Genomic DNA, 12,964 nt, shown 5'->3' on the forward strand with positions numbered 1-12,964 from the left:
GAATCCGAAGAATGGGAACACATTTAAGGTTAACGGTCATCGTGTGAAGTCTTTTCTTGAACCTGATTTTGAGCTGAACCAATAGAAAATTGATTTCTAGTACAAGACTAGGTCTGGCTAAAGACGTGAAACTTAGCGCTTCTTGGGAGGCAACCCAAGGGATGGATGACGACGAGGAGGTGATTTGGTACTTATGCATGGGCGAGCCTTTTCACACCAGCCAAGGTACATTTTCACGCTCTTTTCGCTCATTTAAGTAGATTTGTTTTATTTATTGTTTTTCCCTTCCTCTGTTTATTATATTGTGCATTACATTTGTCTTTCATTTAACATTGAGGACAATGTTTCTTTTAAGTTTGGGGGTGGGGAATGCATTGCATTTTTTGAATTTAAAAAAAAAAAGAAAAAATTGAGTCTTTTTGTTTATTTTGTTGTTTTGAGTTCCCAACTGATTGATTTTATTATGCATGGCTATTATGAGCATGTCTAGCTTGACTGTATAGTATGAATTCTTCTATCTCTAGTATTGGTTCATAACATGCTTTACAACTCTATGAAGTGGGCCTTGTTTTCATAAACTTAAGTGATAACTTACATGACTCATGATTATGTGTCTAAGTGGGTGGAAGTTGTCGCTTGTAGGACTCATGATGCTCGAGTGGTCTTGAATTTCCTTAAGACCAATATCTTTGCACGATTTGGTACCCCAAGAGAATCATTAGTGATGGGGGGTCGCATTTTTGCAATAAGCTGTTTGAGGCCATGATGAAGAAGTATGGAATAAGGCATAAAGTGGCCACTCCCTATCATCCGCAGACAAGTGGACAAGTGAAAATATCGAATCGTGAGATCAAGTTTATTTTGGAAAGAACAGTGCTCGCCAATAGGAAGGATTGGTCTACCAAGCTTAATGATGCATTATGGGCTTATCGCACTGCTTACAAGACGCCCATTGGAATGTCTCCATTTCGACTGATCTATGGGAAAACTTGTCATTTACCAGTTGAGCTAGAGCATAAGGCGTATTGGGCAATTAAGAAGTTCAATTTTGATATTCATGCCGTTGGTGAGAAAAGGAAGTTGCAACTTAGTGAGCTGGAAGAAATACGACATTTCGCATATGAGAATGCTAAGTTGTACAAGGAAAGGACTAAGAGGTACCATGATAAGAAACTACGTCCAAGAGAATTCCTTGTCAGAGGGAAGGTGTTGTTATATGATACAAGATTACGTCTCTTCCCAGGCAAGTTGCGTTCAAAATGGACCGGACCTTATGAGGTGGTTCGAGTGTTTCCCTATGGTACAGTTGAACTCAAGAATCCGAAGAATGGGAACACATTTAAGGTTAACGGTCATCGTGTGAAGCCTTTCCTTGAACCTAATTTTGGGCTGAAGCAAGAGAAAATTGATTTCTAGTACAAGACTAGGTCTGTCTAAAGACGTGAAACTTAGCGCTTCTTGGGAGGCAACCCAAGGGATGGATGACGACGAGGAGGTGATTTGGTACTTATGCATGGGCGAGCCATTTGCATACCATCCAAGGTACGTTTTCACCCCCTTTTCGCTCATTTAAGTAGATTTGTTTTATTTATTGTTTTTCCCTTCCTCTGTTCATTATAATGTGCATTACATCTGTCTTTCATTTAAACATTGAGGACAATGTTTCTTTTAAGTTTGGGGGTGGGGAATGCATTGAATTTTTGAAAAAAAAAAAAAATGTTTATGTTTGTTTTTTTTGTTGTCTTGAGTCCTCAACTAATTGATTTTATTATGCATGGCTAGTATGAGCATGTCTAGTTTGACTATATAGTACGAATTCTTCTATCTCTAGTATTGGTTCATAACATGTTATACAACTCTATGAAGTGGGCCTTGTTTTCGTGAGCTTAAGTAATAACTTACATGACTAGAGATGCATATACTTAATAGAGTAGACTTGTATGACCTAAGTGAGCTTTTGAGCCCTGTACTTCAATTCTTGAGTGTTGACATTACTCTAAAATTTTCGTGTCATATAAAATCGTTGTGATCTCATTATTCTTTCTTTTGATTAAGTACTTGGAATATAATTGTGAATCAATAAGCTAGAACTTCTCTCTTATTCTATACAAAGCATGGATATAACTACATGAATCTTAGGAAATGATATTAGGCCTTGTTTGTTTTAACCCATAACCTAAGGCCTACCCTATGTTATAACCCTAGTCAAACATTTTGAGCCTAAGGACCTTTTCTTTGCTTACCCCAGTACCAAAACCTTAGTTTGGGAGAGTTTCACTCCTCTACCTTTTACCTTACTGATGGATTTGCATTGAGCTAATGAAGCTGTGAGGTTGAAAAGAAATGTGTGTGCATAGCTTGGAAGAGAAGGAATTGTGCTTAAGATTGTGTCGTTCTCTTATAAAAAAAATAAATAAATAAATAAAAAATAAAAAAATAAAAAATAAAAAAAGTTTAAAGTTTAAGGGAATAGACGATTTCAAAGGTTGAAAAAGAAAAGTTTTCGAATTCAAGACTATGAGTGCAAATTATGCAAGGAACGCCTCTACTGTTGTTTTGTGCAAATCCATAGTCTGTAGCCCTTTGTTATCCGTTTTATTTCAATACCTTATCCTAACCTAAGCCTCCGTTACAACCCCGAATAAAGCCCTACTTGATCTTGGGAGAATTGTAGTTCATTATGTGGAGTCTAGATAAAAAGGAAGCTTATGGTTATTGATTTTCTTTCAAGTATTTTAAATCCTTTTCTTGAGATCAGTGTTTTTTTTCATGGGTGCCTGTCTTTCATTATTAATATGTGAGCTTTTTGCATTTGTCTATCATATCATCTCTCACATATACTTGAGTGCACATGTCAACCCAATCTCTGAGTGTTTTATTGTTGAGAGCATGTCTGTTGAGTGCTCATTTTACACTACTTTATGATACTAACTCCCTAACCTAGAGTGCAAGAACTCGATATTTTGTGTGTTGTTAGTTTGCTTTTGTTCTTATAGGATAAAATGAGCAAAGAAGATAAAAGGAGCCAAAAGAACCATTTTTAGACGTTTCCTAGTCAAACTAGGAAAACGAGTGAAATCCTGGTCAAGCCAGGAAAAGTGCAGAAATCCTAGTCAAATGAGGATTCCTAGTCACACTAGGAAGCATCAAGTCCAGAACCATCATTGCGGAGCAAGAAATGAGAAATCCTGATTGAAACAGGAAATCTTGGTTGAACTAGGAAACCTAACCCTACTAGGGAAAGGAGTCCTAATGACACTAGGAGACCCCAGGGGCAATATGGTCAATACGGGAAGTCGGAATGGATAAAGAATCCCTCATTTACAAGAAATCCTAGTTGCACTAGGAAATGTTGGTCAAAGTCAACTCTACAAAGTCAAGGTTCCTGAAGCTTCTAGAAGGTGGTGGACATCCATGAAAATAAATGGAGGGAAGAAATGAATTCAAATTCAAATGGAGATGAAGGGCAAAATGGGAAGTCAAAGTTAATGGTCAAGGGTCAACTATGACAAAGTCAACAAGTCAAATGGGTCATGGGCCTATGCAATGCCGAAATCTGAAGGGGCCATGCATGCATGCATGCGCCAGCCCAAGAGGAAGCCCAATGCGCCAGCCCAAGACTAGCAGCCATGCGCATGCACTAAACCCTAGGGGGTTGGCGTGTGTCACTTAAGCCCAAAGCCAAAGCCCTTGCCGCAAGCCCAATGCTGTCCTAACCCTAGCTGCTGCTGCACTTTCTTGTTCTTGCCTCCCAAGGAATCCTAGCTGAAAAAAGAAGTCAAAACCCTGGAAAATAGAGCACAAATTTCGACAGCAATTCTGTAATTCTCCAGAACGAATAAGGTAGCATGCCATATATGGTTGGAAAGACACGGATGTTAGCTTCGCAGGGAATTTTACGGATTTCGATTCCGAGTTTTCTAGCTCAAGATATGGCCATTTTAAAGGAGGTAGCGCAGCAGTTCCGCGAGCTAAAAAGGGAGTTACGCCCAAACAGAGCCCAAATCAGCCTAAGGCCCATGCTTGGCCGAAAATTATAAGTCTTGGTGTGCAAGGAATGCACTTATCCCACATTGAAGAGAAAGAGAAATCTTAGCCCCACTCTCCTCTATAAATACATCTTTATAACTCAAGGAGAGGGTTCTCTTCTCTTGAATTTTTCAGAAACCCTAGCAGCCTCCCTCTTTCTTGCCGCACACCCCTTGTCCTTTCTCTCTCTTTCTTTTATTTCTCTGAAGCAAACCCTAGCAGCCACCATCTTTTTCTTTTCTCTTGCCGCAGCCCCCATCACCTCCTTCTCTTCTCTTTACTTTTCTGCTACAGCCACCTATCTTTGTGTTCTTTTATTTTTGGACTGAACTGAAGAAGGAGGAGGAAGTCACGCCGCAGCCACCACCACCTAGCCGCACCATCTTCTTGCTGCCACCACTTTGCCGAGCACCCCAGCAGCCTTGCCGTGGAGCCCAAGCCGAGCAGCAGCCATCACGCCACCTTGCAGCCACACCGTCCAAGGGTGGAGCCGCCTCCACCTCATCATCCGTGGCTTGATTTCTTCTTCCCTTTCTTTTATTTTAATTGTTTTAATTATGCTTTGTTTATTTATGGATTTAATTATGTGTAGCTGAATATTGGGCTAGGGCTAGGATGAAGCCCTAGCGATGCTGCTTACTCTCACTATGGATTATTGATTTTTAATTATTTACATGTTGACAAATCTTGGATCTCTGTTTAAATTGAATCTATTTGTTCCGCATCTTTGACTGATCACCTTAGGTTGCATGCATCTAGATATATGTTGTGAAACTAAATAAGCTCGAAAGGATGATAGTTTCAATAGGCAACAAGTGGATATCCTAAGATAATATTCATGAGAAAAGGGATCATAGAGGACATAGGGTACATTAATTTGGAGCTATGCGCTATGTGTTTGTCACTCTCACAGATCGTAATGACTCTTGCATGGGTAACAGCTGCCTTAGCTTAGCACCAAATGTTGGTGATATAGTTGCTGTTTCTTTAATTCCATGTATTTGATGATTTTGATTTCACTTTTATCATTGTTCTCTATGTGTTTATAATCCTTGATTGATCACCTAGGGTTATTGCATCTAGAATTTAATCAATTTAGGGTGAGGACAACCAATCAGCCCCTAATACAAGTGATAAACAACTTAGGATTTAGTAATTGGCTGAATTCTAATTGTGTGAAATCAATACTAATGCACCTAAGGTAGACGCCATGCCTTAGGGTTTTATTTGCATTCATAATAATCTCATTTGTGTGTTAATGGACCTTGCTGCGTTCTTAGGTAGATGCCATGCCTAGGTTGCATTTAGGGTACCAAACTAGGGTAGACGCCATGCACTAGTTTGTACATTTGGGGAATCATGCATTTCATGCTATGCCATAGGTGAATATGCGAATGCATTCATCAATAGGAATTAAAGGTTTCAGAAATTGCACCATGACATTGGATATGAGGTCTAGTGGTAAAGTCCTAGAGTCCTAGTATCATCTACCAATCTATTCTCACAAGATAACTTGCTGTTTTCATACTCTTTGCTAGTTGCGCATTTTAGTCTTTAAAGTTAGGTTTAATTTACTGTTTTCAAGTCATACAAACTCCCTCTCATTCGTGTGTGTGTGCGTGTGTTTTATTTCAAGTGAGCAGCTGCCCTAGGCGTGACAACTTGGGCAGCCACTCGTGTCTTGTTTCCTTGTTTCTTTTTAGCATACTGATTATCATTTAAAGATCAATAATAGTCCTCGTGGGATCGACCTTGCTTGCCATCTATATTATATATAGATTCGTGCACTGCGAGTATTTAAATTTAAAACGAACAGTTTTTGGCGCCGTTGCCGGGGACTAGTTTTGATCTTTGTGACAATCTTAGTGCGTTATTTTAGTGTTTTTATTTAGTGATTATTTGCTGTTTTCTTTTTATTAATTTAGTTTCCTTTATTTTTGTTCTTGTGCCGTGAGTCATAGTTGTAGTATTGTGTTTAGTTTTTCGTTTTTAACTTGTTTTAGTTTTCTGATTTTCGTATTTATTTAATTACTTAGTTTTTTTAATTTTCAAAAAAAATAAAAAAAAAAATAGTCAGAAAATTACTTTTCTCTTGTTGTTCAATTGTGGTTCTAATTTGTTTATTTCTTATTTTGTAGGTACTTGTGCATGTCCCAGCCAGATCCTAACAAGCCAATTGAGGACACTTATTTGGATGAGAGATTAGCCGAAATCAGATTGTTTTGTGAAAGGAGTAAGGCAGAACTAGTTCGAGCAGCAACACGTTTACCTTTGCCATCCCCTACACCGTCTCCTACATCTTCATCAAGCTCTCACCAATTCGAAAAAGTTATGGCCGAGGAAGACAACGTGGAACACATGGGGGATCTAGACATCCCGACCATCCCTGCTTCCCCTTCGAGCATTGCTTTGCCACCTGCTGCAAGAAATTATGAGCTCAAATCTTCTCACTTTAATATGCTACCCTCTTTTCATGGTTTACCTAGTGAAGATCCGCTAACTCACCTTAAAGATATATTTAATGCTGTGAGCTTTTTGCCCTTGACAGGTGTGAATGAGAATCAACTCAAGATGAGGGTATTTCCTTACACTCTGAAGGATAAAGCTAAGTTTTGGCTGAATTCTTTGAAACCTGGATCACTGAGGACTTGGGATGAAATTGAGAAGAAGTTCCTAGAAAAGTTCTTTTCATCTCAAAAGACGAATATGCTGCGAGATAAGATTATGCAGTTTTCTCAACAAGATGAGTCATTCTCAGAGGCTTGGGAGCGTTTTAATACATTGCTACTTCAATGTCCACATCATGGACTTCCTTTGAACTTATTGATGCGCATATTTTATAAAGGACTAACCCTTGCGAGTAGGAATGCTGTGATTAATTTTTCAGGTGGTTCTATCAGGAATAAGACAGCCCAGGAAGCCTCTGACCTCTATGAAGAGATGGCAAGAGAAACAATGCATTCAGATACTAGAGGTAAGTGTGCTGGTGTTAATGAGGTCAATACTTCTAATAATCTTGCATCTAATGCGCAGATCGCTCGGCTGGAACGCAAGATGGATGTCATACTTGCCCTAAATCAGAAAGCTCCATCATTGGAGGTTTGCGCCATTTGTGCTACACCTGGACATGAAACGATTTCTTGCCCTCATGGTGTCGATTTCCCTGAGTTTGAGCAAGAACAGGCCAACATGCTGAACTCATATAATCAGAGGCCCAGGAATGATCCATTCTCTCCTACTTACAACCCAGGGTGGCGGAATCATCCCAATTTCAGGTGGAGTAATAACCAGAATCAGCAGCAGCCTCAAGGTTCATTTCCACAACATCAGGCACATCAGGCACATCAGGGCTATCAACAACAACAGCCTCAGAAGAAGTCCTTGGAAGATTTGATTGCATCCATGGCTCAGAGCACACAGTCTTTGATTCAGAAGTCAGAGACACATATGCAGAAAACTGATAGGGCCATTGCGAATCTTGAGCAACAAATGGGCCAGTTAGCTACCGCACTGAATCAAAGAGAGCCAGGGAGACTTCCAGGGCAAGTGATCATTAACCCCAAGAATAAGGAGCAGGTGAATGCAATTACTCTCAGAGGGGGTAAGATAGTTGGGAAAGAGGAGAAAGAAGTTGTGGAGGAAGGTGTCAAGTCAGAAGATGCACCTGAGATCATAGCCGAACCTGTTAAGGGTACCTTAGACTCTTCTGTGCCATCTTCAGGCAACCATGTGGTAGTTCCCAAGGGTTTTCCCTTACCTCAGGTACAATCTGACCCCTCTAAGTTGATTTCTATACATGCTCCTTTTCCTAGCAGGTTGCAGAAGGCTAAGAAAGAGGACCCTCTGAAGGGTGTTATGGAGATATTCAAGAAGGTGGAGATCAATATTCCCCTTCTAGATGCGATTAAGCAAGTGCCAAGATATGCAAAGTTCCTCAAGGACTTGTGCACAAACAAGAGAAGGTTCAAAGAGTTCGAGACAGTGAAGGTCTCTGAGGAGGTTTCAGCAGTGATTCAGAGGAAGCTACCTCCCAAGCTCAAGGACCAAGGCAGCTTCACTATCCCTTGTATCATTGGGGATTGTAGGTTTGAGAAAACTCTCCTTGATTTAGGTGCCTCTGTGAATTTAATGCCATTTTCTGTGTATGAGACTTTGAATTTAGGTGAGCTGAAGGCGACTTCTGTGAGTATCCAGTTAGCTGATAGATCAGTTAAGTACCCCAGAGGAATTTTGGAGGATGTACTTGTGAGAGTAGATGGATTGATATTGCCGGCTGATTTCCTAATTTTGGAAATGGAGGCCGTACCTATGTATGAGGCACAATTACCCTTGATACTTGGTCGTGCCTTTATGGCCACTGCAGGTACAAAAATTGATGTTCAACAGGGTACACTAACTATGAATGTGCAGGGACAGACCATTGAGTTCAGAGTGTTTGAGGCACTCAAACTACCCAGTGATGAGCACGAGTGCTTTAGGGTGGATGTTATGGATTTGGTTTGTCAACAGGTGTTTAATGTGACTTATAGCAGTGATCCGTTGGATAGAGCTTTGATTCATAGCCCTATGGCTGTGCATGAGGATGAGCAGGTTGAGAACATTTTGGCTCACTTAGAGGCCGTACCCCGCTGTTCAGGTATGTATATTTCTGCTTTTGAGCCTTTACCTGTTTCTGATACAAAACTTGTACCCTCTGTGTTGCAGGCACCTAAGCTAGAGTTGAAGGATTTGCCTGAGCATCTGAAGTATGCTTATTTGGGTGAGGGAAGCACATTACCGGTGATCATTGCTTCCAACCTCAATGCAGAGGAAGAAGAGAAATTGTTGAGAGTGCTGAGAGAGCACAAAACAGCAATTGGGTGGAGTATTGCAGATATCAAGGGAATCAGTCCCTCGAGGTGTATGCACAGGATATTGTTGGAGGATGGAGCTAAGCCAACTAGAGAGGCTCAGCGTAGACTCAACCCAGTGATGAAGGAAGTTGTGCTGAAGGAGGTGCTGAAGTTGCTAGATGTGGGTATTATTTATCCCATATCATATAGCAAATAGGTGAGTCCGGTGCAAGTGGTTCCTAAGAAGTCTGGTGTTACAGTGGTCAGAAATGATGCAAATGAGCTGGTGCCAACTCGAGTACAGACAGGGTGGCGTGTCTGCATAGACTACAGGAAACTTAACTCAGGTACTCGGAAAGACCATTTCCCATTACCTTTTATTGATCAGATGTTGGAACGTCTTGCAGGTCATAGCCATTATTGCTTTCTAGATGGGTATTCAGGCTACAACCAGATAGCTATAGCCCCAGAGGACCAGGAGAAGACGACATTTACCTGTCCCTATGGCACTTTTTCCTACAGGCGCATGCCCTTTGGCTTGTGCAATGCTCCAGGTACTTTTCAGCGATGCATGATGAGCATTTTTTCGGATATGGTGGAGCATATAATAGAGGTATTTATGGATGACTTCAGTGTATTTGGTTCTTCTTATGATAAATGCCTACATAATCTTGCTTTGGTTTTAGAAAGATGCCAGGAATGCAATTTGGTTTTGAATTGGGAGAAGTGCCATTTTATGGTACAACATGGTATTGTTCTTGGCCATGTCATATCCAGTAGAGGGATAGAGGTGGATAAGGCCAAGGTTGATCTGGTAAGTAATCTTCCACCACCTTTGACAGTTAAGGATGTGAGATCGTTTCTTGGTCATGCAGGTTTTTACAGGCGGTTCATTAAGGATTTTTCCCAGATAGCTCGGCCTTTGAGTAGATTGTTGGCCAAGGAGGTGCCGTTTGAATTCAATGAGGAGTGTCTAGCCGCATTTAACAGATTGAAGACTCTTCTCACATCAGCTCCAGTCATTATGCCTCCTGATTGGAGTTTGCCATTTGAGCTGATGTGCGATGCTTCTGATTATGCTGTGGGAGCTGTGTTAGGGCAGAGAGTGAACAAGATACCACATGTTATCTACTATGCCAGTCGGACTCTCAACGATGCCCAGCTGAATTATTCCACCACAGAGAAGGATCTTTTGGCTGTCATTTTTGCTTTAGAAAAATTCAGGTCATATCTGATTGGAACTAAAGTGATTGTGTTTTCTGATCATGCAGCGCTTAGGTACCTTCTACAAAAGAAAGATGCGAAGCCCAGGCTGATTAGATGGATTTTGTTGCTCCAGGAGTTTGACCTAGAGATCAAAGATAAGAAGGGCTCAGAGAATGTGGTGGCGGATCACCTTAGTCGATTGGTGCACAGTTCTACTGCAGAGGAGGACATCCTCCCTCTGAATGAGCGATTCCCAGATGAGCAGTTGTTCTCATTGTCTGTTTATGTTCCTTGGTACTCTGATATTGTTAATTATATTGTTACAGGAGAACTTCCAGGTGATATACAGAGAGCTCAGAAGGAGAAGCTCATCAGCACGGCTAAGTACTATATATGGGATGATCCATATCTATTTAAGCGGTGCCCCGACCAGATCATCAGAAGGTGTGTGCCAGAATCTGAGTTTCAGTCTATACTAACTTTTTGCCATTCTGATGCATGTGGAGGACATGGTGGAGCAAAGAAGACGGCCCTAAAAGTGTTGCAGTGTGGTTTTTACTGGCCTAGTTTGTTCAAGGATGCTTATACATTCTGTACCACTTGTGATAGGTGCCAAAAGTTGGGTAATATTTCTTCACGAAATCAAATGCCTCTTAACCCCATTCTTATTGTTGAGATTTTTGATGTCTGGGGCATTGATTTCATGGGCCCATTTCCGTCTTCCAAGGGTTATTTGTATATCTTGCTTGCGGTTGATTATGTGTCGAAATGGGTGGAAGCAATTCCATCCAAGACTAATGATTCTAGAGTTGTCCTCAGATTTCTTAAGGATCATATTTTTGCAAGATTTGGCGCTCCCAGAGCTATTATTAGTGATGGAGGATCTCACTTCAACAACAGGTTATTTGCGGCCTTGCTGAGCAAATATGGTGTCAAGCATAAGGTTTCTACACCTTATCACCCCCAGACAAGTGGACAGGCTGAGATCTGTAATAGGGAAATTAAGCAAATTTTGGAGAAGACTGTGAGCCCCTCCCTGAAAGATTGGTCAGATCGCCTCTTAGATGCTCTATGGGCTTATCGTACAGCGTATAAGACTCCCATTGGTATGTCCCCGTACAGGTTGGTTTTTGGTAAGCCATGTCATTTACCTGTCGAATTAGAGCATAAAGCATATTGGGCTATTAAACATTTCATTTTTAAGATGAACGAGGCAGGTGACCATAGGAAGCTACAATTGAGTGAGTTGGAAGAACTCAGGAATGAGGCTTACGAGAGTTCTAGGATTTACAAAGACAAGACTAAGGCCTACCATGACAAGGCCATTTTGAGGAAACATTTCGAAGTGGGTCAGAAAGTCTTGCTTTACAATTCTCGCCTCAAACTCTTTCCAGGTAAACTTCTTTCTCGATGGTATGGTCCATTTACTGTTACTAATGTTTACCCTCATGGTGCAGTCGAGGTCTGCAATACAAAGACAAAGAATACATTCAAGGTGAATGGCCATCGGCTTAAGCATTACTTGGAGGCTAATATGGAGCGTTCGCAGGAGAATATGCTCTTGGAGGATCCTGTTCCATTCGCATGATGTACTACCAAGTCTGGCTGAAGACGCTAAACTTAGCGCTGATTGGGAGGCAACCCAACATTTGGAGAGAAGAGACATTGCCCTATGGCTGTTTGCATGGATATCAGGGAGTTCTTAACCTTCTACTTTCCTTTAGTTTTTTTGTTGGTTGTGGTCTGTTTTTAGGTCATTAGAGTATTTGTTTTCCTAACTTGAAGGATTCATTGCATGCTTAGTTCGAAACATTGAGGACAATGTTTCATTTAAGTTTGGGGGAAGAGTTTTAGGTTTAGGTTTTGAGATTTTCGTTCAAATTTTTGAAAAATACCAAAAATATTTTTTGTTTTTATGGCCTTTAGGTTCCTGTCCACCACTATGATGAATTGCAAATGCTTTGATCTTGCATACTTTGGTCGAATTGATGAATCCAGTTCTTTTGATTATTCTTTTGACATATAACTCATTTTGAGCATATTTGAGCTATCTTTGTGTGGATTACAATGCCGGTATAGTTTAGACTGAAAATGATTGCATGCTTGTATGATCTAGGCTTCTAGTGAACTTATATACCCCTTGTGAGATTCGAGCTTTAATTCTTCTGTTTTGAGGGTTATATGCTAATACTCCATACGTTCATTGAATATCTAGAGTTTGCATGGTCTCATTATCTTTCACTTGATCAAATGCTTGAAATGTGCATCATTTTAAATCAAATGATAGAACTTCCATCTCAATTTAATTGAAGCATGTTGTAACTACATGGAACCTAGGAAATGATTTAGGCCTTCTTTGTCTCGTTTGCGCCATTCTAGCCATCCTTTTTGTGTTAATTTATACCCCTAGTTGCCCTGTTGAGCCTTGTCAGCCTTTTTGTTCCTTAACCATGTTACCTGTGCCAGCCCCTAGTTTGGGGGAAGTACCTTTCCGTTGTGTGTATCTACCCATACTTAAGGGATTGTAGAGAACTGGTTTAGGATAATTGTTCATTTGTGTGCAAGGATTGGGAATAATGTGGAAAAGAAAAGAAAAGGACTTGAATATGTTGCCGTGCCCAAAAGGAAAAAGAAAAAAAAAAAAAAAAAAAAGAAAGTGAAAAGGGTAGGCATGTGTATCACAAGTGTGCAAATTCAAGAATGCAAGCTTTGTTGCCAAAGTGTATAAGAATGAAATGACAACGTAAAACCTGATTCTCTATGGTTCCCTTAAGTCTTTGTGTTTTCCATACCCTTCTTGTTAAAACCCTTCACCGTTAGCCCCATTACAACCCATATGTAAAAGTCCTATATGATCTTAGGTGAAGTGTAGTCTTAATGTGGAGATTAGAAGGGAT

The 12,964-nt window shown here is 40.5% G+C and overlaps 1 pseudogene; it reads left to right on the forward strand.

The window, feature by feature from the left end:
- The first annotated feature begins 1,477 nt into the window (after window positions 1–1,477).
- Window positions 1,478–11,655, forward strand: LOC147299471 (uncharacterized; annotated as a pseudogene).
- The last annotated feature ends 1,309 nt before the right edge of the window (window positions 11,656–12,964 follow it).

The sequence above is a fragment of the Dryas octopetala genome, chromosome 1 (assembly GCF_963921425.1).
Source record: "Dryas octopetala chromosome 1, drDryOcto1.1, whole genome shotgun sequence".
NCBI lineage: Eukaryota > Viridiplantae > Streptophyta > Magnoliopsida > Rosales > Rosaceae > Dryas > Dryas octopetala.